This window comes from Phocoena sinus, chromosome 13, assembly GCF_008692025.1.
Source record: "Phocoena sinus isolate mPhoSin1 chromosome 13, mPhoSin1.pri, whole genome shotgun sequence".
Classification (NCBI taxonomy): Eukaryota; Metazoa; Chordata; class Mammalia; order Artiodactyla; family Phocoenidae; genus Phocoena; species Phocoena sinus.
This window is the reverse complement of record NC_045775.1, coordinates 8,350,422-8,372,649: the sequence shown is the minus strand read 5'-3', so window position 1 is coordinate 8,372,649 and position 22,228 is coordinate 8,350,422. Positions and strand designations below refer to the sequence as shown.

At 49.2% G+C, this 22,228-nt stretch overlaps 1 protein-coding gene and 1 long non-coding RNA gene across 3 annotated transcripts in view; one reads left to right on the top strand and one right to left on the bottom strand.

Annotated features, from left to right (window-relative positions):
• Positions 1-3,367, bottom strand: part of LPIN1 (lipin 1) — a 68,678-nt gene extending 65,311 nt beyond the window's left edge. Inside the window, exon 1 of the mRNA XM_032653039.1 lies at positions 3,256-3,367. The gene's annotated coding sequence lies outside the window, so the exon portion shown is untranslated. The remainder of the gene's footprint in view (positions 1-3,255) is intronic.
• Positions 3,368-3,600: 233 nt separating this feature from the next.
• LOC116764426 lies at positions 3,601-16,774 on the top strand. Of its 2 annotated transcripts, XR_004352881.1 has the most exons (5): positions 3,601-4,676; positions 6,053-6,103; positions 8,862-9,061; positions 15,884-15,981; positions 16,107-16,774. It is a non-coding gene; the product is annotated as an uncharacterized LOC116764426 (long non-coding RNA). The 2 variants fall into 2 exon arrangements; XR_004352880.1 differs by lacking the exon at positions 8,862-9,061.
• The last annotated feature ends 5,454 nt before the right edge of the window (positions 16,775-22,228 follow it).

Genomic DNA, 22,228 nt, shown 5'->3' with positions numbered 1-22,228 from the left:
CCAAAAAGAGAGAAGACACGTGTCCAAGGAGATAACGGGCCTTCCGGGAAGGAGGCACGTGGTGGAAGCGTGCAGATGGGTGTCCCAGGAGCACTGGGCACACAGGGTGTCTCGAATGCAGGGTCTGTGGTCAGCAGGCAGTCGATGCAGAGCCATGACTCTGCTCTAACAACCTGTAGCTCTTTACTCGAAAGCCCAGCATTCAGCAGCAGGAAAAAAGGTTGTCGCAAGAATCCCAAACCTGCTTAGTGTGTTGAGAGATGTGGTTTCCATCACCGGCGCGGAAAAGCATCCTCTCCAGACGGAGCCCTGTCCCTTCGCCCAACACCTGACACACGCAGGCCCCTCCCCGCACACCAGGCACTGGGTCTCACACACCCCGCTTCCCTCCACCAGAGTTTGCACGCGGGGGCACACGGGCACACACACACGCCATCTCAGCTAAACAAGTTTCACAAAACAATACCTAACCTAAGATTAGTATGTCCGGGTCTGGGATTTTCTCATCTATTCTATTTCACCTTTTCTAAAATGCCCATGGGCCTACTAAACTGATTTTAGGACCAGAGGGTGACAGGCGGCACTGTGAAGAATACTGGCCTGTGCCAGTATTCACTTCTTGTTGCTTAAATAAAAGGTGGGGCGGGGTCGGGGGGAGACATGGGAAGAGGAAGGAGAAGGGGCACACAGGGAAGTGTGGAGGACACAGGACAGGGGGGCAGGTCACAGTCTCCCTGGCACCCCCCCCCCCCCCCCACTGTCAGGAGGGTCTCCCGAGCCCGGCACATTGCATCCCCCGAGCTGGACCTGCTGCCAGGAATGAAAGCAGGTGTCAGGCCCCTGCTCTTTCTAGACCCTCTGCTCACAGCTTAGAAAGCTCCCGCTGATGGGCTTTGCTCGGACTTTGCTCGACTTCTTTTCACAAATCCCACTCCGATTCTGAGTGAGTGGGCTTTGGGAGTAATAAACCCGGCCAGGGTTCAGTGAAACCTAAGAAGTGGGACTTTGCCCGCCCTCCCCAGGGCACTCGCCCCAATGCTGACCGGACACTGCGGCCTCACATGTTCCTTGTCACCTCAACAGCCCCCGGTTCTCATGGCTCAGTCACGCTGAGGAAGTTGAAGTGCAAACAGGTCAAACCACCAGCCTCAGTGTCCCAACTGGACCACTGTCTCCTAGGTCTTTTTCAAAATGCTCCAAAGGCCATTCCCGTCAACAGGCCTTCCCTGGAATGAGCTGCCTGCAGTGTCATCCATCCCCATCGGCACCCCTGCCCAAATCAATTCATCACATTTAGGTACCTTTTAGACCTTGAACCCAGAAGAGAAAGGACCCAGGGGAGGCCAACTCACAGTGTGAGAGGGGGACCCACAGCGCTGATTCACAGCCCAGAGGCCCGAGTTAGGCTGGACTGTCCCAACTCTACAATTAGCCCTCCTCACTGGCACCCTGCGTCCCTCCCTTAAAATAACAGTGACCACAGGGACCCCTCATTCTTTCCCAGGGGCTCTTGTGTATCTCAGTGAACACGTTTACCATAACTTGCAAATGGGTGTGATTCTCTCTTCATTGCCTAGGAGAAGAAACACTCAAGAGACACTCAAGAGAATGTGTCTTTGGCCCAAGTTACAAGTGGGTAAAACTACAAAGCCAAGTTCTTTGCACCAGCCTGTGTGCACCATAGGCCTCAGGCCCTTCCTTTGAAATCTCTCTCCATCTCCTGCCCTCCACCCCGCCCTCTGGTCCAGGGCCCTGAACACAGCTGACTGGGTGGGGGGCAGGCTTACAGACTTCCTTCTGGCCAGGCTGGCCACACTACCCCCTCCCAGGGCAGACTTCCCAGCCTTTCCGAGGTCCCCTCAAGACCAGGAGATCCGTCGGTGCCCCACCCGAGTGCCCAAGTTCTCTCCCTTGCAACAAGACTCAGCAGCTTTGTCCTCTGCAGCCATTCTTTCCCAGAGTGCTGAGATTTTGGGCAACTGAGACCCGGGATGGTGAAGGCACCTGGGCAGGGCCCCACTGCCAAGCTAACGCAGAACCCAGACGAGAGCCCAGGCCTCCAGGCCCACTAAGTTCAGGTCCAGGGCTCTGTCCAGGCCTGGCTCCACACCATACAGCCCTCCACACAAACAAGCATAAAAGCTCCAACCACACACCCATACACAAAAACACTCGATAATAAAACAGATGTCGGCAGATGTGAATGAAGCATTATCAAAATACAGAACCGGAAGACAAACTCTTAGATTTCCACCATTTCTGGGGGGAAGACGCGTACGTGTGTGTTTACTTCTCAGTTGCTGTACTTTCCGCAGTTGCTTGCTTTAATTCATAAGACCCAAATTATAGAACAGGGACAAACAGTAAATTTCACAAGCACCCCCCCATTACCCGCCCCCTCCCATAAAAACAGTTGATAAGCTCATGTCTCCAAAAAACTCCTCGAAACTACTGGGCTCTAAAAATTCTTTGAATTAACACGGCCAGTTGTTTTAGTCAAGTTCCTGTTTGTTGGTCAAAACCGGGTTGACACCTGCGTTCTCCAGCCACTACCCTCCACGCAAATGGCCAGCCGGTCATCTATACACACCCCTGCTCCACGGCACTTCAAGGTATTTCCAAAACACTACTTTTCATCCTACATTTTCCCCACCTTCCCCAAAATAAAATTATTCGCAGGGGTATCTGATGGAATGCCTAGCATCCAGCAGGCTGCAGGAAAGGTGCACAGAAGCTGGCAGAGGAGGGACCAGACTGTATGTAATCCGAGAACCAGGATTCCAACCCGGGCTCAGCCTGCCGCCCGGCAGCTGTGTGACCTTGGGCACGTAAGTCAACCTCCCCGAGCCTGTTTCCTCAACAGCAAAGCAGGAATCCCAAATAACCCACCCCCACCTCCCCGACCAGTTTCATAAAAGTCCCCGGCGCTAAGCAAGGGCTGCTTGCTGCCCAAGTACTACCCACACGTCCTGCCAGGACGGAGTCCCGCGGCCACCCTCGAGTTCGCCACGCCGATCAAGGTCAGCCCTTTGGGAGAAGGCCCGAGGGAAGCTCACGAGGCCGCCGGGTCCCTGGGCCTGTTCTCCGCCTCCCTCCCTGAAACACTTGCCCCGAAGGGGCCGCGGGGACAGAGTGTGGTGCCCGGGCATCACGTCGTCCCGCATCCCCCGGCCGGCAGCGGCCCGACCGCGCCCCCCGACCCCGGGCGGTGCCCCGCCCTGCCCAGCCCGGCCCCGCAGAGGCTGTGGCCCCTACCTCGGCGGCGGCCGGGGTTTGGCCGGGGCTCCACGGAGACTCGACACGGGAGGCTGGCGGCGGGGAGGTTGTTACCTTGCGGCGCCGCACGCTTGGCCGCCTTTGTATGCAAACACCCAGCCCGCCTCGCGCTCCGGGTCTGCGCGGCCCGGCCCCCGGGGGCGGGGCGAGCGGGGTGGCGCAAGGGGCCTCACGAGACTCGAGGCGCTCGGCTGCTTTCAGGGCCCGCCCGGCCCCAGGAGGCAGAGCCTCCCTCGCAGGAAGTGCCGGGGCAGCCCGCCCCCTCCTTCCTCGCCTACCTTAGTGCTCTTTACTGAGCTGAGTTGCAGAGGGAAGACTGAAGATGCGGGCTCGGAAAGAAATACGAGTGCAGTTCTGGCCACTCTAAGACTGGGATTTTTTCCAGCCAACCCAGACATGTCGGGAAGGGGAAGGCTTCTGGTGCTCGTTGAAGAAACCGGCTGGCTCTAGGTAGAAGTTAAGGGTCATCTGTTATGTTTCTCTGCTATCCGCATTATTTCCACTGCATCTAAACAAGTCCAGACTCTGCAGGGAGAATTTGTTTCCAACAAGCAATGAGGAGAAGACACTAGATCACGTTTCAGTATAAATTGAGCTGGATTCACGAAAGCCCTTTGCCCTGCTGATCCTGCCCTGGCTGGAGTCCCCCTGGGAGAGCCCTTGCTGTGCTGTCTGCAACCAAGCAGTCACCCAGCTGTGACTCAGCCAGGACAGCTGAGGTGATCCCCTGGGCCAATCCCTGGACCTGCTGCTTTCAGCCCAACTCGGAAGAGGAGAAGGAAACCACCACCTGGATGAGTAAACTTGCTCCAGCCTCTGGAGGAGGAAGGAGGGAGGAGTGATGCCAGGGCAAAGCTATGCAAGCACCCTCGATCCTAAAAAGACTCAGACTCGGTTTCACTATCTGGAAAATCGGAGGCAGATCCACTTTGAGGATGGAAATGGCCAACACGTGAAATGCATGGCCTTTGCTAACTTGAAAGATTTTGAAGTTCTAGAACCGTATACATTAAGGAGTGGTGATTCCCAGGATCTGTTCAGTGCTTAGCCCAGCTGTGATACAGAGACTGCCCGGCTTGCCCAGCCTCAAGACCCGGCAGGCTGCTGACCTTCCTCCTAGGAGGGACACCTAGAGAAGGCTGATGATGTGTAAGGCTAAACAATGACAACTCCTCGACTGTCAGAACTTTTCTCTACATAGAAAAGCGACGAGAATGATCTAAGCCGCCCTATTCCAGCTGGAAATCTCCATCCTTCTATCCAGTGACAATAACAATCCTGGGAATTCTGAAGTTTTCCAGATTAACTACCTACACAATTGAAAGGGCTCTGCAAGGGGGAGGGGAGACAGGATGGTGAACGACCGCCCCTCTTCACCTGAGTCTCATGAAACAATACAGGTGGGTGTGCAATTGACTCATCTCCTGACAGTGACAACGGCGGTTAGCTCTGTAAATGCCCAGGGCAGAAAGGACAATGAATTTCCCCCAGAGGGCTATACTTTATCTCTGGTGCCTGACTTGGTCTCCTAGGGAGGGAGGGAATCTCAGTAGGATGCAAGGCCAGGGTTTGGCTGGAGGCCTTCAGCACAGGCACTCCCTTGCTCGAGGCCTCAAGAATCAGATGGGAACCAGGGACCACCCAGTGCTGCACCGCCCCCTCGAAGGGCAGGGCACAGAGCAGTGTGGAAATCCACCAGAGGTGGAGTGGGTCCCATCCCAGCCGGGTGCCCGTGGGCGGGCTAACCAAAGTGAGTTTCTTGGGGAAAGAGGCAGGTATGAGAGGTCCTGGGTTCCACAGGAGGAGGAGGGAGAGTACACCAGGGAATGCTTGGAACCAAAGCACAGAGGGCCCACCCCCAAATTAGGGGGAGGATCATAGATGAGGGCTGAGGCATCCAAGAGGGCAAAAGAAGTCGCAGGGAGATTAAGGGGAGCGTCTGACAATTGGCCACAGCTTGAAGGCCACAGCACCCTAATTCACCCTAACAGATACATTAATTAGACCACGCAGTGCACCCTCCCCTGGGCCACGCGCTGGGCAGAGTCCAAGACTCATGGGACTCAGGCACACCGTGCAGCAGGGAAGCAAGGAGAGCCCCCAGCCTCAGGACAGAGGGAGACGCAGGTCCCCCACTGGCCGGCGGGCCACACTGCCTGGCATGGAGAGCAGTCACCACCCCCGCAAGCCCCAGCCCCGTCTGTCTCCCCGCCTTCATTCAGTACTCATGTGTTGAGTGCCGCCCTGTGCCCATGCTGAGCGGTGGGGGCTCCAGCGGGGACCAGGCCAGTCGCGGCGTCTGTCCTCCGTTGAGTGTTCAGTTGGGGGCAGTAATGTCGGTCGATGGCACAGATACACATAAAAATTGTTACCCTATTCAGTGCCACCATGAACTGACCCGTTGGACGTGGCTGCGGGACTTGACCTGCCCGGCCCCAGAGGAAGAGGGGCAGGCGCTAACGTGCACTGCTCTAGGCCGGGTGTGCAGACCGACGGGAGGAGGCCAGCCTGTGCAGAGCGGGCTGGCACCTGCAGGGCTTGAAGGAAGACACCCCCCGGCCCGGCCCTGCACCGCTGGCCTCTGATGGGGGAGGGGGAGCACGCAAAGCCCCTTGACCGCCCCGGCAGTGGCTCCCCACCTGCGTCCCGGTGATCAAGCGGGGCTGGGACATCCTTTCTCCCCTGGCCGCATGGGGAAGATTCCTAAAGAGTCAGGTGAGGACAAGAAATACATTTTTGCTAGGAAACTACATCGTTCTCTCTTCTTCCTCCACAGCCAGGCCTGCAGGACCTAGGTCTCTAAGAAGCAGCCCTCACACCTCGGAAGGTATGTCCTTTGGTGTATGCGTCACACACACCAAATGTCTGAGTTTCGCTTTATAGCCTTCCTCCCTCCCTGTTTTTACCCCAGCCTTGTAGTGAACAAGTGTCTCTCCTTTGCCTGGCCCAGGACTGACAGTCACTCTGTTTGGTCTGGCACAAGCGTTTGCCAATGAGAACAGACATGTAGCACAGCAGAGCAGGGTCCTGCTGGATTCTGGAGAAGGTTGGGAGGTGAAGGGACGAGGAGAGATGAGGTGGCAGGAGTGAGGCCACTCAGGGAACCTGGGACAGTGACTGGTGACTGGTATGTTAATCACTGGCAAGGCCATACTAGATGAATCTACCTGAGAAGAAAACATATTTGGAATTCAACTGGGAAATGCATCTGCTACGGACTAAATGTTTATATCCCCCCAAATTTATATGTTGAAGGCCTAACTCCCAGTGTGATGGCATTTGGGATGGGGAGGGAATTAGGCTTGTAGATGAAATCATGAAGGTGGAGCCCCACCAGAAACCTGGACCCAAAAGTGGTCCAGCCTCTGACCTCGGTGGTCCAGCCTCTGACCTCAGTGAGGGAAGATGGCTACAGAATAAGATCAGCTTCCTGCAAGAAGACACTGTGCCACCGACCCGTTACAGGCCGTGGGCTCAGGGCCAGCCCCAAGGTCATTGCTCAGCTACTAGAATTTTCAGCTGATAGACCTTTGTTTGCACCCAGTTAAGATAAAATCTTCAATGCTAACTGATATAATCCTTTGTTGTCTCTAAACAAACAATTAAGAAAGGAGAAGGGACAGGATTTGTCAACAAATTCTCATATCTGTAAATATGCAGCATTTAAACTCGCCAATAGCCATGCGCATTGGCATCTGCTCGTTGCCTGGAGCCTAACTAAACACAACTTCTTTAATCGTTGACCTAGAACCTGGGGTTGGTTGAGGAAAGTCACTCTATACTCAAGGACTTCAAGTCATCGCTCTCATCATCTCTTGTTCTTAGAATAAGTAAAATTATTCCGAATTGGACATTCTCACCCACTCCTAACAAGGTAAAGCAGTGTTTACCGCGAAAACTTCTCACATATTAGAATCACCTGGGTAACTGCTAAAACTCTGGATGCCCAGACCAGCCACGAAAACTTCTCACATATTAGAATCACCTGGGTAACTGTTAAAACTCTCAATGCCCAGACCAGCATTCACATCAGCTAACCACAGTCTCTGGGGGCAGGACCCAGGCATCGGCACCGCAGAACTCCCCATGAGACTCCAGTGCACAGTCACGTTTACAACCCAGTGTTCTCCGAGTCCACTTCCCTTCATCCTGTACCCTGGCCGGCTGCCCTTCCCTCTCTCAAAGCCCACCATCTCCTCTCCCAGCACCCTGGGCCAAGGGTCAACATGTAATTTATGTTCCTTCTAAATGTCCTTATAACAGAACCCATACAAGACAACTCAAGTAGATTGAGTGAGTGAGTGAGTGTGTGTGTGTGTGTGTGTGTGTGTGTGTGTGTGTGTGTGTAGCATGATACATTGAAAGGGGCCAGGGATTCCAGCAATGGGCCTTGAACTGTGGCAGATTTCTCTCTGTCCCTCACTGTCTTTCCACTTGCTTAGCTCTGCCCCCTTCCCCTCTCCCAGCTGCTTCCTCTGCTTCCTCTCCAGGGTTGCCTCCTACACACAGCTCACCAGGTAGCTGTTTCCTTCACATGACCACCTACCTCAGTTCCCCTAACGCCAAAATTTCAAGGGAGAAATTGTATTGACTCGGGTCATCTCCCAACCTACAGTACAAAGTCGCAGGTCACTAACATGCTAGGAATGACTACCTTTGCTTGTCCATCCCTGGTCCAGTGCTCCCCAGTTCTGCTCATATCCGCTTTTCCATCACCTCGCGTACCCCAGACACAGTACTCGACACTGTAGGAGAGAGAGCCGTGAGCCAGACATGGCACCTTCCTTCAAGGCCTCCGTAAGTCTGTCAAACATCCGAGCCTTGATGTCAGAGAGAACTGAGGGAGGAAGAGAAGCAGGTGCTATGGAAGAGCGGAGAAGACCGGATCAAGCCTGATGGGAGACGCCAGGGCGAGGGGCTCCACGCTGGGCTCTGATCCCAGCTTCACCTCTTGCTAGTTATGTGGTCTTGACCTCCCTGACCCTCAGTTTCCTTTTCTGCTGAACTGGGGTGAAATATCTGTTTCACGGGCTGTTTGAAGGAGTAAATGATCTAAAGTACTTAGTGCAATGCCTGGCACAATATACATGGTCCACTCTGGTGAGTTTTATAATAGTAATGATAATTACTACTGCTATTATTATTTAGTTTGAACACTTAGAAGCCTGATACGGAACACAGTATCACATTTTGGGCCTTCAGGTTGGGGAAGACTCCTGACCGATGAAGTGTGAGTGGGAGGAGATATTTCAGGCCGAAGGACCAGCACGTGGAAAGGCGCCGTGAAGGCATGTGGGAAAGTGCGGAGCTCGTGCCCTGTGGCTCAAATGTGGCATTGATTCCCCAGTTTGAATGCAAGGATGAATTCATACCCGTCTCTCTTCCGTGGTGTCCAGTGCATGCTGGGCCCCCAGGGAGGTCTCAGAGGAGACGCTGAATGACTGCTGAACTGATCGGCTGGGTTTAGTTAGCCTGGGAGAGGGATTAACCACTCCGGAGACTTAAAGTCAATTTCCTGGATTTTAAAGCACACGTTCCTTTGTGCTTAGGAGGACTAAATTCAATTTTCCCTTAACCCAAAGCAGAACATTAACATCACACCTGAGCAAAATGACATGCACCTACGAGGAGCATCAAAGATGATGGAGCGTCCACATCGCCTCCTCTGGCACCCATGGGAACGCTGCCTCAGTAAACCTCTGGCCTCTCCCTCCACCCTTCGTCCCTTCCGTTCTGTGGAAGGAAGTACGGAGCTGTGACTCAACTGCTCCTTTCTGGTGTGACGGTCAGTACAAACCAAGACAAAATTCCATCTTCCCTGGTGCAACAAGGGAAAGAGGTTGCCTGCCCCTCCCCCCTTTCCTTAGCACGTTTACTATTGGACACTTACTACACATTCTTTCTCTGCCCCTTTGAGAGTAAATCTTAAAAAGTAAATCTTTCTAAAAGCTAAATAAGCCTCTGGGCACCTGTACAACTCAGAAATATTCCTAGCACCTGGCAGCCACCTCTCAGAAATGTAAACAGAAAGATGGCACCCCCGTCTCCCAGCGTCCCTGGGAGGGCAGGCACCTAACTTTGGCAGGTGTCCTGCCTCGCTCCACGGTGCAAAACTAGCTCTTGTCACAAAGGAACTAGAAGTTTCGTTTTTCCTTTGGATAAAGGCAATAAGCTAACACAGATGGCCACCCCGTTACCAGGTGAACCGTGTGTGACAAATGGTGCTGTCAGGTCCTCTTACTGAGGACTGGTTGTCGTTTAACCCGAGAACACATGTCAGCCTGCCTACGTGAATGTGTGAAATCCCTTAATGTCTTTGCAGTCTCTTATTGGATGGCCTGGTTTGATGCTTATTCGATAATTAAACGCATTTCTTTGTCGTCTCCCTTTGTGGAGGTTTTCTGGGCTGGGTGGAGATTTTGGTTTTTTTTTTTTTTTTACATCTTTATTGGAGTATAATTGCTTTACAATGGTGTGTTAGTTTCTGCTGTATAACAAAGTGAATCAGCTATACATATACATATATCCCCATATCTCCTCCCTCTTGCGTCTCCCTCCCTCCCACCCTCCCTATCCCACCCCTCCAGGTGGTCACAGAACACTGAGCTGATCTCCCTGTGCTATGCGGCTGCTTCCCACTAGCTATCTGTTTTACGTTTGGTAGTGTATTGTGTCTCAGCACCGGCCTGGCTGTCCTCAGGACATAGCCTTCCTGCCCTTTGGTTCCCCCGAGCCAGCACAGGGAAGCGTGCGGTGTGCGGCAGCCAAGGTTAACTCACGAGAGAAGCTCTACAATCTGCTTCTGGTCACAGGTCAAGTGGTTACTGCTGTCCATCCCTCATCCCGCAAGTTCTCTCTCAAAGCATGCTAGGAGTCCAGAGGATCCACGGAGAGAAAGCACAAGTTCACGAATTCAATGTGGAAAAAATTAAATCTTCATTTCACTAACTTCTAACTCACATTTAGTAGCGTTCCCTTCAATTATGAACGTAGGGCAACAACACACAATGGTAGCGACAGTTCCTGAGACCAACGCCACCAACTACAGATCACAAATATTTTCACACCGCAACAAAGTTGTTGATGACATTGAGAAATATCCTAGACGCTCATTACTACTTAAAAATGTTGGTCGTTATTCGATCTGCTGCTCAGGGACAGGGGAACCAAGGCAGCCAGACCTCGGAGAACCAAGGACGGGAGGCAGCCACTGGGACTTAGTCAGAACAACAGAGAACGTCTCCCTCCGCCACCCCACACCTCCGAGCTGTAACAGGAACAACAGCAGGGTAACAAGAACAGCAGGGAGAGGAAGAATAACAGGCAAAGGGACCCTCTGTGAGGCCCAGTGCAAAGGGAAGGTCTAAAGCTGAGAGTCAGGCAAGTATTTCTTGGGCAAACCACACCCTGAAACACAAGGTGTTCCCACAGGAACTTGAAGGGTTCAGTGCACTGAGGGTAACCATAGCAACAAGGAACCTCAAGCCCAGCCCAACTTCTACCCAGGTTAACTCCCACCCCCACGCTAAGGGCCTGCCAGGAGGAAAAGTGGGTCCATTTCTAGAGATTAAAAGCAATTTGTCTAAGTTTCTACAGTTCTACCAGGATGTCCAGCTTTCAAGAAAAAACGAGGAGGCAAATGAATAGGCGAGATAACACGCTTCCAAGAGACAGTAACAGTAAGAGATGAGATGTGACACGGGTGTTGGAATTATCTGACTTGCATTTTTTTAAATCTGATGTATAGGGTAAAGTGTCTAATGCATAAGGTACACAATATGCAAGATCAGATGAGTTCACTGGAGAGATGGAAACTATAAGAATCTAAGGAAAATGCGAGAAATGGAAAATACAGTGATGAAGATGGAGACTGTCTTCAGTGGGCTCAGTAATAGACTGGACATAGTGAGGAAAGAATCAGGGAAGCTGAAGTAAGGTGACCAGGAACAGCCAAACTGAAACACAAAGAGTAAAAGGGAGGAGAGAAGAAAGAAATGAGCATCTGCGGTGGTGGGTCAATGTCAAACAGTCTAGCATTCATGTAGCAAATGCCAGGAGAAGAGAGTGAGATAGCTGGGCAGAAGAAATCTTTAAAGAAATTCTGGCCTAGAATTTTCCAAAATGAGTGAGAGACACCAAACCACAGATCCAAGAATCTCAACGATCACCAAGCAACCATAGTCACACACACACACACACACACACACACATGAACATAGGCATATCGTACTGAACCACTGAAAATTAAAGGAAAGAGAGAGTCTCAAAGGCAGCCTGAGAAAAGAAATTACACAGAGGAACAAGATATGAATTACAGCATATTTCTCATCAGAAACCATGCAGGAGAGCCAGTGGAGGATCCTGGCAGACATGGGGTGCAGGTTAACATCTTAGGTGATGCACGGTGACACCACGTGCCCCCGATGGAATGCACTGAGGAGGCGTGTCCCCTCTGTAACCTTCTTCCCGACAGTAGAACAACTTTATCTGATCCTGAAGAAACACCAGACAAACCCACATGGAGGGGCTTCCAACAAAGTAACTGACGAGTACCCTTCAAAAGTGTCAAGATAGTGAAAGACATGGCGAGACCAAGGAACCGTCACAGACCGGAGGGGACTAAGGAGGCAGGACAACTCAATGCCATTGAGGATCCTGGACTCGATCCTGGAACAGAAAAAGTAATTGGCAGAAAAACTGGCGACATTTGAATAAATTCTGCAGCTTAGCTTGAGAAAAAATAGATGACTGGTTCGATATTGCCACATACGCTTAGTTCCAAATGATTGGCAAAGACCCAAAGGCCCAAGGAGTTAGGGAGGAGTGCTGGGAGAGTTCTGGGTGGAAAAAGGTGCTACAGGCTGTGCTTAATTTACTTAAGCAGATGGGGTCTGATCCAGACCTTGAAGGATCATTGCATAACAAGCAGTGGAAATGAATAGAGAAGGGATTTTGCAGGGGTGGGAGGAAGGGGTGCAGGGAAATGTGGAAAGACAAGTTTATCGAAGTTTTGGCAGTGGGCAAGTCAGAAACGTGTTGGGGATTTGCTGTGCAGGTTATCAAAGAGCGAATACCCTCATGGGTTTGTTGAGCAGTTAATATGGGCAAGTGAGCTGAGACCAGCACGTCATGGCCTCAAGTGCAGCCTCGTGTCATAGTTGGTGTTTTTAACCACCTCGCTTTATGTCAAGCCCGTGCTTTAGAGGGTGGCTGTCAAGTACTTGTCATCCCTATTATATTAGAGAGTACAGCTCTTCGGGAAGCTTAGATCTGAATTCACTGTGAATAAAGATAGCAATAGATATTTTATATGTATGGTGAGAATTTCAACCAGCTCTTGATCCCTTTTTAATGAAAATTCTTTGAATCACGTTAACCATTAAAAAATGTATAATACTTGGTTCTTTTTGGTTTATGAAATATCTCTGTTAACGTGAAAGTAAGTAATTTAGAATTACGATTGAAGTGAACATTCGCCTACTGCAAAAAAAATGGCACTGCAATTGATGCTTTAAACTGAAGGCCCTGGAGAACCACTGAAAGCTTATAAGCAGGGAGGGAAATGTTATGAAACCTCCATTTTATGGAAATGAATCTGGCCAGGGTGGGCTGGCCATGCGGGATGGCGGGAAGGCTGGGCGGCAGAAGACAGTAGAGGTAGGCGGCTTCTGCGATGGTCTAGGTATCCAGTTCCCGGGTCAAGCAATGATCAGGCATCAATTGTCATGGAGAACGGATGAAGGGACAACACCTTTCCAAACTCCTCGGGTTTTCTCAGGTAACAACACTAATCCCCACACTGGCTCCGGGTGGGATAAGTCCTGCCCCAGGCTGTGAAATGAGAGCCCTTAGAACTTCCCTGGAAGTGAAATCCTTCTTGGATGTAGAAAACCGGATTTTTCATTTGTTTCTGCCATCATCCATTAAAGAAGGGCAAGAGACCAGGGAGAGAAAGTGATTCGGGAGCTGTGCTTGCCTGTTTCCCAGCTGGGACCCTAGTGTGGGTGTCTGTCCACACACGCTGGCTGTTTGGAGAGGTCTGTGTCTACCACCCTATCCCAAATCAGAAACATAACAAAAACAAAGAAAGAAACCACTCTCCTAACTCCCAACGAAACTGCACCTCCTATAAATGCTTGTGTGCTGATATATTCATGACTAGCTGCTCTGGGCCTATACGAAGGGGAGGAGGAGGGAGCCAGGAGGGGGTGGAGGGAAAAGACAGAGTCACCTATTCACAGGGGTGCTGTGGGCTCTGCTTGGGTCCTGGTCTGGGAATCAAAGTTCCTGTCCCTATTGCTTTGTCCTTCTAATGAGAATTAGACTCTGGAGGTTCCTGTTAGGCACCAACTTGCAGGACTCCCTGAAAATACTCTCAGTATCACATGCCTGCATGTACATCTAAATGGCATTTCCCGTTTCATAAGATAAAATATTGGAAAATATTTGTATAAATAATGCACCACGGTTTACCATTCTTCAAAGAACTCCACAAGAAGGCAATCCGTGACATCGAACAGATGAGGAAACCCGTGTAACAGCCCAGAGCAAACCAATTCACAGAAGGTAGAATTGAGAACCCAAGAGTCTCGTGATAGGGCTCTAGTGTCCCCAGATTTCTGCCACTGATTCCATTCTTCTGTGGGTTCAGTGGCTGAGAAGCCAGCACGGGGGACATTTGGGCGTGTCGTGTGGGGATTGATACCCCATTGTGTCCACCCCCGCAAGCCAGCCGTTTACCTTCACTGCCAGCAGAAAGCCTCACCTTCCCCACTTGGAGGGCGTGTTGGCAGGACCCCATTCAACGTCCATTCATTTCATCTGGAGGTCACTGCTCATGGGAACACTGACCTGGTTGATTTTCCTCTTTCTCCTAGTTTTCTAGTTCCCCTCAGCCCGGGCCACTGCTTACGGGCTGTTGTTAGGACACACGTGGCTGGCCCCCATCCCAGCCTTACCCTTCTCTCTCTTTCCTCCTTGATCTTGCCCCTCAACCCGCCTCGTCCACTGCCATTTTCTCTCCTTCTCCACTGTCCTTTCACCCGTGCCCTCTGCAAAGACTCCGGGAAAAGCTCATTGTTGGGTGGCAGGATTCTGACGACCCCACTGGGGTTATGATGTCAGCATTTGGTGGGCTCAGGGGAGGAGAGAGAGGGCTCAGTAAGGCTGCTGCGTGGAGCTGGTTGGAGGCCAGCACTGGATCCAGAACGGAACCTAGTCAGCGCTGGGGCTGATCGAAAGCTTGGAGCACAATGTGACCAAATTCTTCCATGAGATCAGATTTTGCCTGGCTGAATTCTGAGTTATAAAAAGCTAACTAGAAGGGACTTTTCTTTCACTCTAACAAAGTGAGAAGACATTGAGAGAGGAATTAGCATATCCATTTTTTATAGAGCATGAAAATTTGGTGTTATCTACTAAGTATACTAGTAAGATATTTATATAATAGACCTTTTTGCAGAAAAAGCATCAATTCCAAGAAATTTAAACTATATAGGAACCCTTTGAAATGCCTAAGTCACGGACAAAAATGATGAGTAATTACAGGATACAACTGTTTAAGTATTATCCATCAACTAAAAATAGTTTTCAATGGTGATAAACTGGAAAGTTATTATACAGTTAGACTGGAATCCTTTAAAATATGACAATACCGCTACACAGCGTTAGACGTCTTTGCTCAGGTGTGACACAGTGAACTCAAACTTTTAGCTGAATCTCGAGGACCACCTTGCGCCCAGTCTTTATATCGGTGCTTAGGGTCACAGTGGGATTGTTTTCTCACAAGCAATTTCTTTAGGCATGACCAGAACGCCTACCACCAGATGTTAAACATCAGAGTAGAAGGTAAAACTTGGAAATACTGGTTCACAAACCATGGGCCTTCTCATTCTTTGGGAAAATCCAGAGTTACAGCCAGAGTTGGTCTTCCGGATGTACACAACCCGCTCACCCCTTCCCGTGTCTTCTTCAGATGGTGCTTTTGAATCTTAATGGAAAAGTCGCGTCTGTAAGACCAATTCTTAACAAGGAACAGAGTTGTTCCTTCCGTCTCTAGCTCCTGGTAGCTTGGATAGACTTGTGGTTAAGGTAGAGTCCTGAAAAGGATGTTGTAGTGTTAAAAGGCTGAGCGGTAGGTCCCAGTAGCTGCGTGGGATTTGTACATTGCTCTGTTGACTTGTCACCATGCAGCCCAGCACGTTTCAGGAAGTCACGTGCAAATCTAGCACATTCTGCCCTGTGTGAGAGAATGCCATTGGAAGCAGCAGTATCTAAGCTATCTACAAATCATGTCAACCAGATATGAGGCTCTTCTTGTAGTTTCTCCAGATCATGTCAACCCAACCTTACCAAAGTTTGGAGGCTAAAAAACGTTAACTCGCTTCTTAAATTGTGATTCTCATCTTTAAAGTGTACAGTCTTCTACTGAGATATGAAGCCAGCATATGCATGGCCACAAGATTGCAGCCTCTGTGCCCCTCTGCCAGCCTCAGGAGAAGAAGATCCCGAAGCTTCACACCCCCCCAAACCTGTGGTATTGGGCTGTGCAGATAGATGACTGTTAGCCTGAAACAAAGGAAGTCATTTTTCGTGGTTTTCTCTGCAGATCACGCCACACTCACAAAACCACATTCGGTGCCACCTTCATACTTGAGCTCCGGATGGCACCCGCCTCTCTGGAAGGAACGACCCACAACCTGAAAGGTGAGGCCAAACCACTCTCTAATAACAAAAGCTGTTTAACCTGCAAAAGAAAACCCATTGGCGGGGGGAACAGGAGATGGAAAAATGGTGGCCTAATGCGAGGATAGGATCATATCTGCCCGCAGATTCCAAAGGATCTGAAGGATGAAAGTAGGTGGATTTGTGATCGTGATAAAAAGACCGAAGGAGACAGGTAAGGCGTGTACAGAGACCGTCTGGGCTGCGTCTGGAGCCTGGGAGCTCCCAGCTGGATCCCCACTTGGAACAGGGCTGTGGAGGGTTCTGAACGGGAGGCAGATCCAGAGTGAACTGCTGGATCTTTCGCATAACCAGTTTGAGAATTCTGGGCTTAGCCTCGCTGTGTCCCACCCGAGCAGCCCGCAGAGGAATGGTGGTCTGTGTAGAGGTGGGCAGGTTGGGCTCAAGACGCTGCCACCTGATTCTTCGGCTCCTGGAGTGAATTAGCTGCTCTCCACCTCCACCCCGCCCCCCAAAGAGGATGACCTGGTTCTAGGGAAGCTCTATGTTGGGTAAAACAGAGGTGAACGAGGCTTCTGCCCCAAGAGGAGAAAAGGGCCAGGGACACTCTGTCTAAAGGGATTCTGAGAGCAAGCTGGTTCCAAAAGCTAATTCTGAGTTTTAGATCTGCACCTGGTCCAGCGCTCAGGTTGCGTTTGTAAGGTAACCCATGTCCCCAGAGGGAAAGTGGCCCTCCCCAAGCTCCACACTAAAGTTGATCTGGGGGACTTCCCTGGTGGCACAGTGGTTAAGAATCCACCTGCCAATGCAAGGGACACAGGTTCAAGCCCTGGTCTGGGAAGATCCCACATGCCGCAGAACAACTAACCCCGTGCACCACAACTACTGAGCCTGCACTCTAAAGCCTGCGAGCCACAACTACTGAGCCCACGTGCCACAACTACTGAGCCCACTCACCGCAACTACTGAAGCCCGCGAGCTTAGAGCCCGTGCTCCACAACAAGAGAAGCCCCCACTCACCGCAGCTAGAGAAAGCCCATGCACAGCAATGAAGACCCAACGCAGCAAAAAAAAAATTTTTTTTTTAATTTTGTTAAAAAGCTTTAAAAAAATAAATTTGACCTGGGTCTTGGCCACACTCTGTGATTTTTTCCTCCCCAAACAGTAAGGACATTGGCCCAGTAAAAAAATCCCACAGAACTTTCTGGAATCTGAGGTTTCCTGGGCAGGGTGTGGTTCTGGGGAACTGGAGACCTGGGTTCTGGTCTGTGTTCTGCCACTTATAAGACCCTGCAGATGTCGCCTCAGTCTCCACATCAGAAAGAGAGGAAGTGGGAATAAAGGACCGTCAGCTCTGGCCTGTCATCTACACATCTGTGCTGTGACTTCCTAGGTACAGACAGTCCTGCATCGTCACCCCTGCCCAAGCCCCCAAACACACATGCAGTGTGATGATACCTGTCAGTCCTGGGCCCATGACACCCCAGGGCATCTCCGTTCATTTCAGAGGACATTGAGGTAGTTTCAGAAGAAGAAATTAATGTGATTCCACTTTAATTTTAAACTATAACACCCACACCCAATATTCTCCTCTCCTGTCTCCCTCCCCAGGGGATGTGTAAGTGAAGGTTTGGGCATCACTAACCTAATTAGAGGAAATTCTGAGCAGAGTGGGGCATGCTCAAGACAAAGAATCAGTTGAGGGTTTCTTGAATTTCCAATGGGAGGCAGGGACTGGGGGCTGGGCAGACAAAGATTTATCCCGGTCCCAACACTGCTCAGTTTCAGTTCTCTTCTGTCACTCTGTGCTCTGTAGCGTCGAACCCACCGCGGTACGACTTGCTCCACTGATGCTCAGCTCAGCTGCAGTGTCCTCAGGAGACTCACAGGTGGATCAGCTAGAGAGCATCTGAATGGGAAACGGTTCTCTGACAGACACACGTGCCCGCTTCTCCAGCATCAAACGTCTGACTGCGTGTCTGCTGTCCCGGCTGCTCTGGCTCCACTATTTCTCCACACAGTCTAAGCTCCAGCTGCTCTGGATCATTTTCCTGTCTTTGTGCTTGTCCTGTTGCCTCCTCCCACCAGGGCTTTGTACCTGCTGTTCCCCCTGCATGGAATCCTCTCCCCTCTTCACCTGGTTAACCACTGCTCATTCTTCAACCTTAGCTCAAGCATCACTAACGTCCCCATCTGTCAGTTCTCCCTGTTCGACACTCACAGTGCTCTGCATATCTTCCACTCAAAGTACTGAGCATAGTTTAAATGCTCCATCTGTGTGTGCAATTACTGTAAAATCTCTCCCCAGCAGACAGACTCTGCAGGAAGGAAAAGACCATTTCTGTCTAAATATCTAGCACCGTTTCTGGCACTTAGTAGGTGCTCAATAAATATTTTGAAATGTATGCATAATTATTATATAGGGGTCATAATGCCTGGTTGCAAATATATATATTCATCCTAATAAAAATAGACTAACTAGGGATGCAGTGGTGTTAAAGTCCCAGTGCCCTTATCATGAGTGAGGCAGGAGGGAAGTCACAAAGAATGCACCCATCTATGCAACCAGCCATTTCTCTTTTTTACAATAAAATATTTTATTAAAGTCAATAAATCTAAAATATTACCATTACAACAGGTGATCAATATTAGAATTACTAGTGAAATATTTTACGTTCTTTTCTTTTATACTGTCTTTGAAATCCAGTACGTGTTTCATACTTGTAACACACTTAGGTCTGGACCAGCCACATCTCAGCTGCTCAGGAGACACACGTGGCTGGTGGATACCGTACTGGAAAGCTCAGGTTTGACATGTCCTGAACCAGCCATTTCTGAGTGCTTACTCTGTGCTAGGTACAGTGGGGGGTTAACGATTAAGAGATGCCTCTGTCCTCAAAGAGCTCAAGATAAGTCGATACACAGTGTGTCCAGCAAGAGAAAACAAACACAAACAATTCAGAACAGGATGCCCACTGGGGTGGGAGAAGGATTTGGTGAAAGGGAGGATTGGGAATACACACTAAAATGAGACGTTCATAGAACGTTTCTATCTATCACAAGTGAGAAAGGAGCCCTGGGACATCTCCATAAAACCTAAGCATTCACTGAACAGGGAATGATCATTCTCTGTAAGATTCTAATTAAATATATTATTGTTGGATCTGACTGTGCTGGTGCTTGGCACTAGTCCACCCGGGACGTGTACGGCAGAATGGGGCTATCGTGATTCAGGCTAAGAAACGCAATCGGCTGTAAGAGATATGCAGTGCATTTCTAGATAGGAACACAATGAATGTCATCGGACACGCGCAGAATAGCTCCATTAACAATGCTGAACAAGGAGGAAAATCCTGGGGCAGGGTAGCAGGTGAAGCAGAACAAACACGGGTGTGTTTATTTTCCCTTTACTTCCAGACACTGCATCTCATTAAATCTCAAGGCAACTTCAGAACTTAAAAACTTACAACAGTGAAGAGAGAGAACAGGAGGGCCATCTTCTGTGGAAAAGACATCTAATCAAATTTGGAAGGTGAAAGCAAAGGGAAAGGTTGAGTAGAGAAAGAACGCAGAGCACAACGGCTTAATCTCCAAAACATACAAACAGCTCATACAACTCAATAACAAAAAAACAAACAACCCAATCGAAAAATGGGCAGAAGACTTTAATAGACATTTCTGCAAAGACGAAATACAGATGGCCAGTAGGCACATGAAAAGATGCTCAACATCACTAATTATTAGAAAAACGCCAATCAAAACTACCGTGAGGTACCACCTCACACCAGTCAGAATGGCCATCATTAAAAAGTCTACAAATAACAAATGCTGGAGAGGGTGTGGAAAAAAGGGAACCCTAGGGCTTCCTTGGTGGCTCAGTGGTTAAGAATCTGTCTGCCAAGGCAGGGGACACAGGTTCGAGCCCTGGTCTGGGAAGATCCCACATGCCGCGGAGCAACTAAGCCCATGGGCCACAACTACTGAGCCTGCGTTCTAGAGCCCGTGAGCCATAAATACTGAAGCCTGCGTGCATATGCTCTGCAACAAGAGAAGCCACCGCAATGAGAAGACTGCTCACCGCAACGAAGAGTAGCCCCCGCTCGCCACAGCTAGAGAAAGCGCAGCTATGAAGACCCAGCCCAGCCAAAAATAAATAATAAATACAAATAAATAAACTTATAAAAAAAAAAAAAAGAAAAGGGAACCCTTCTACACTGTTGGTGGGAATGTAAGTTGGTGCGGCCCCTATGGAAAACAGTCTGGAGGTTCCTCAGAAAGCTAAAAATAGAATTACCATATGATCCAGCAATCCCACTCCTGGGCATAATCCAGACAAAATTATAATTCAAAAAGATACATGCACCGCTATGTTCATAGCAGCACTATTCACAACAGCCAAGTCATGGAAACAACCATGGATGTCCATCGACAGATGAATGGATAGAGAAGATGTGGTGCAGATATACAATGGAATACTACTCAGCCATGAAAAAGAACGAAATAATGCCATTTGCAGCAACATGGATGCAACTAGAGATTATCATACTAAGTGAAGTAAGTCAGAAAGAGAAAGACAAATACCATATATCACTTAGATGTGGAATCTAAAATATGGCACAAATGAACCTATCTACAAAACAGAAACAGACTCACAGACACAGAGAACAGACTTGTGGTTGCCAAGAGGTAGGGGGGTGGGGCAGGGATGGATTGGGAGTTTGGGATTAGCTGATGCAAACTAGTATACATAGGATGGATAGACAACAAGGTCCTACTGTAGAGCACAGGGAACTATATTCAATATCCTGTGATAAATCATAATGTAAAAAATATTAAAAAAAGAATGTCTACATGTATAGAACCGAGTCACTTTGCTGTACAGCAGAGATTGGCACAGCACTGTAAATCAACTATACTTCAATAAAAAGTAAATAAAATGTTAGAAAAAGAAATAGCACGGAGCAAGTTACAACCTGGAATACCTGCAAGCGGGCTGCAGCCAAGGGAGGGGCTACCTGCCCAGGAGACCCTCAAACAGGTGCCGGAGCCAGAACCACACTGTTCCCCAGGGAACCACCGGCTCCCTGACTGGTTAGAGTGAACCCCAGCCATGGGAGTTTCCAGGCAACCTTCCTACCCCAGGCATACAGTCAACTGCCAATCACCAGACATTTGAGGAAACTCTGCAACATGAGAGAGAATGACAGACAGGGGGAAACCTGACTCCAGAAGAAATAAAAATAATGACGGGAACAGAAGAGAAATTAATAGGAAGAAATTCCCAAGTTCAAATCTCAGAGAGATCTGGGAAGTTATTTCATTCAGAAAACAAAAAAACACGAGAATGCTGTGAAAGAGAAAAAGACTGGAGAACAAAAAAGAATCTGTTAAAGGAAAAATTTGATTGCCAAAAATAATCATAACAAAAGTAGAAGATTAAGTGAATGAAACATACCAATTGTAGACCAGAAAGCTGGGCTATACGAGATAAGAGAGACAGAGGGGAACTTCATGGGTCTCCAGTCACCACTCTTTTATCTGTTTTCCATTTTCCTTTAGCCTGTTGACATATTTAATCTGCTGATATTCATTAGCTTACAAGTATGTTGTCCGCTAGGACAGTACAGACGTGTGCTCCAAGGTCTAAGCAGAGTGAATGAGACATGATCCACTGCTGGGCACATCACTGTGAAGCTTCAGGACACAGAGGATTAATTGAAGACCCTAAAAACTTACAGGTAGAAAATAGTAATAGTAGGTCACCCAGGAAGGAGCAAAAGTCAGACTGGCATAGAGGTAACATTGGTTATTAGAAGTCAGTGAAACAATGCATTCAAATTCTGTGAAAAATTAATATCAACCTCAAATGCTAATTCCAACCAAACTATCAAATGTGAAGTCAAATTAAAAAGGAGATTCAGACAGGCAAGGGCTCGAAAACTTATCTTCTATCTCCCTTTTCTGGGAGGTTACATGAAAACAAAACTCCAGTTTGCTTACTTTTAAAGACTGAACTAAGAAGAAAACAAGGATCTGGGTAAAGGTGGATGTAGTGAGAGCCTCCCAAGACGACAGCTCTGGCAGAAGAATGAGAGTGAGCAGGAAGAGAGATTTCCTGCAGAGAGAGGTCATAGGAAAAAAAAGGACTCCTGCACAGAGAGCTGAGAGTTTGGAAAAATTAGGGAACGTGATAAAAGTACTAAGTGCAAGGAATAAATGAAAAGAATTAGAAACTACTGAATGGGAGAAACTTCTTATAGAGGCAGCA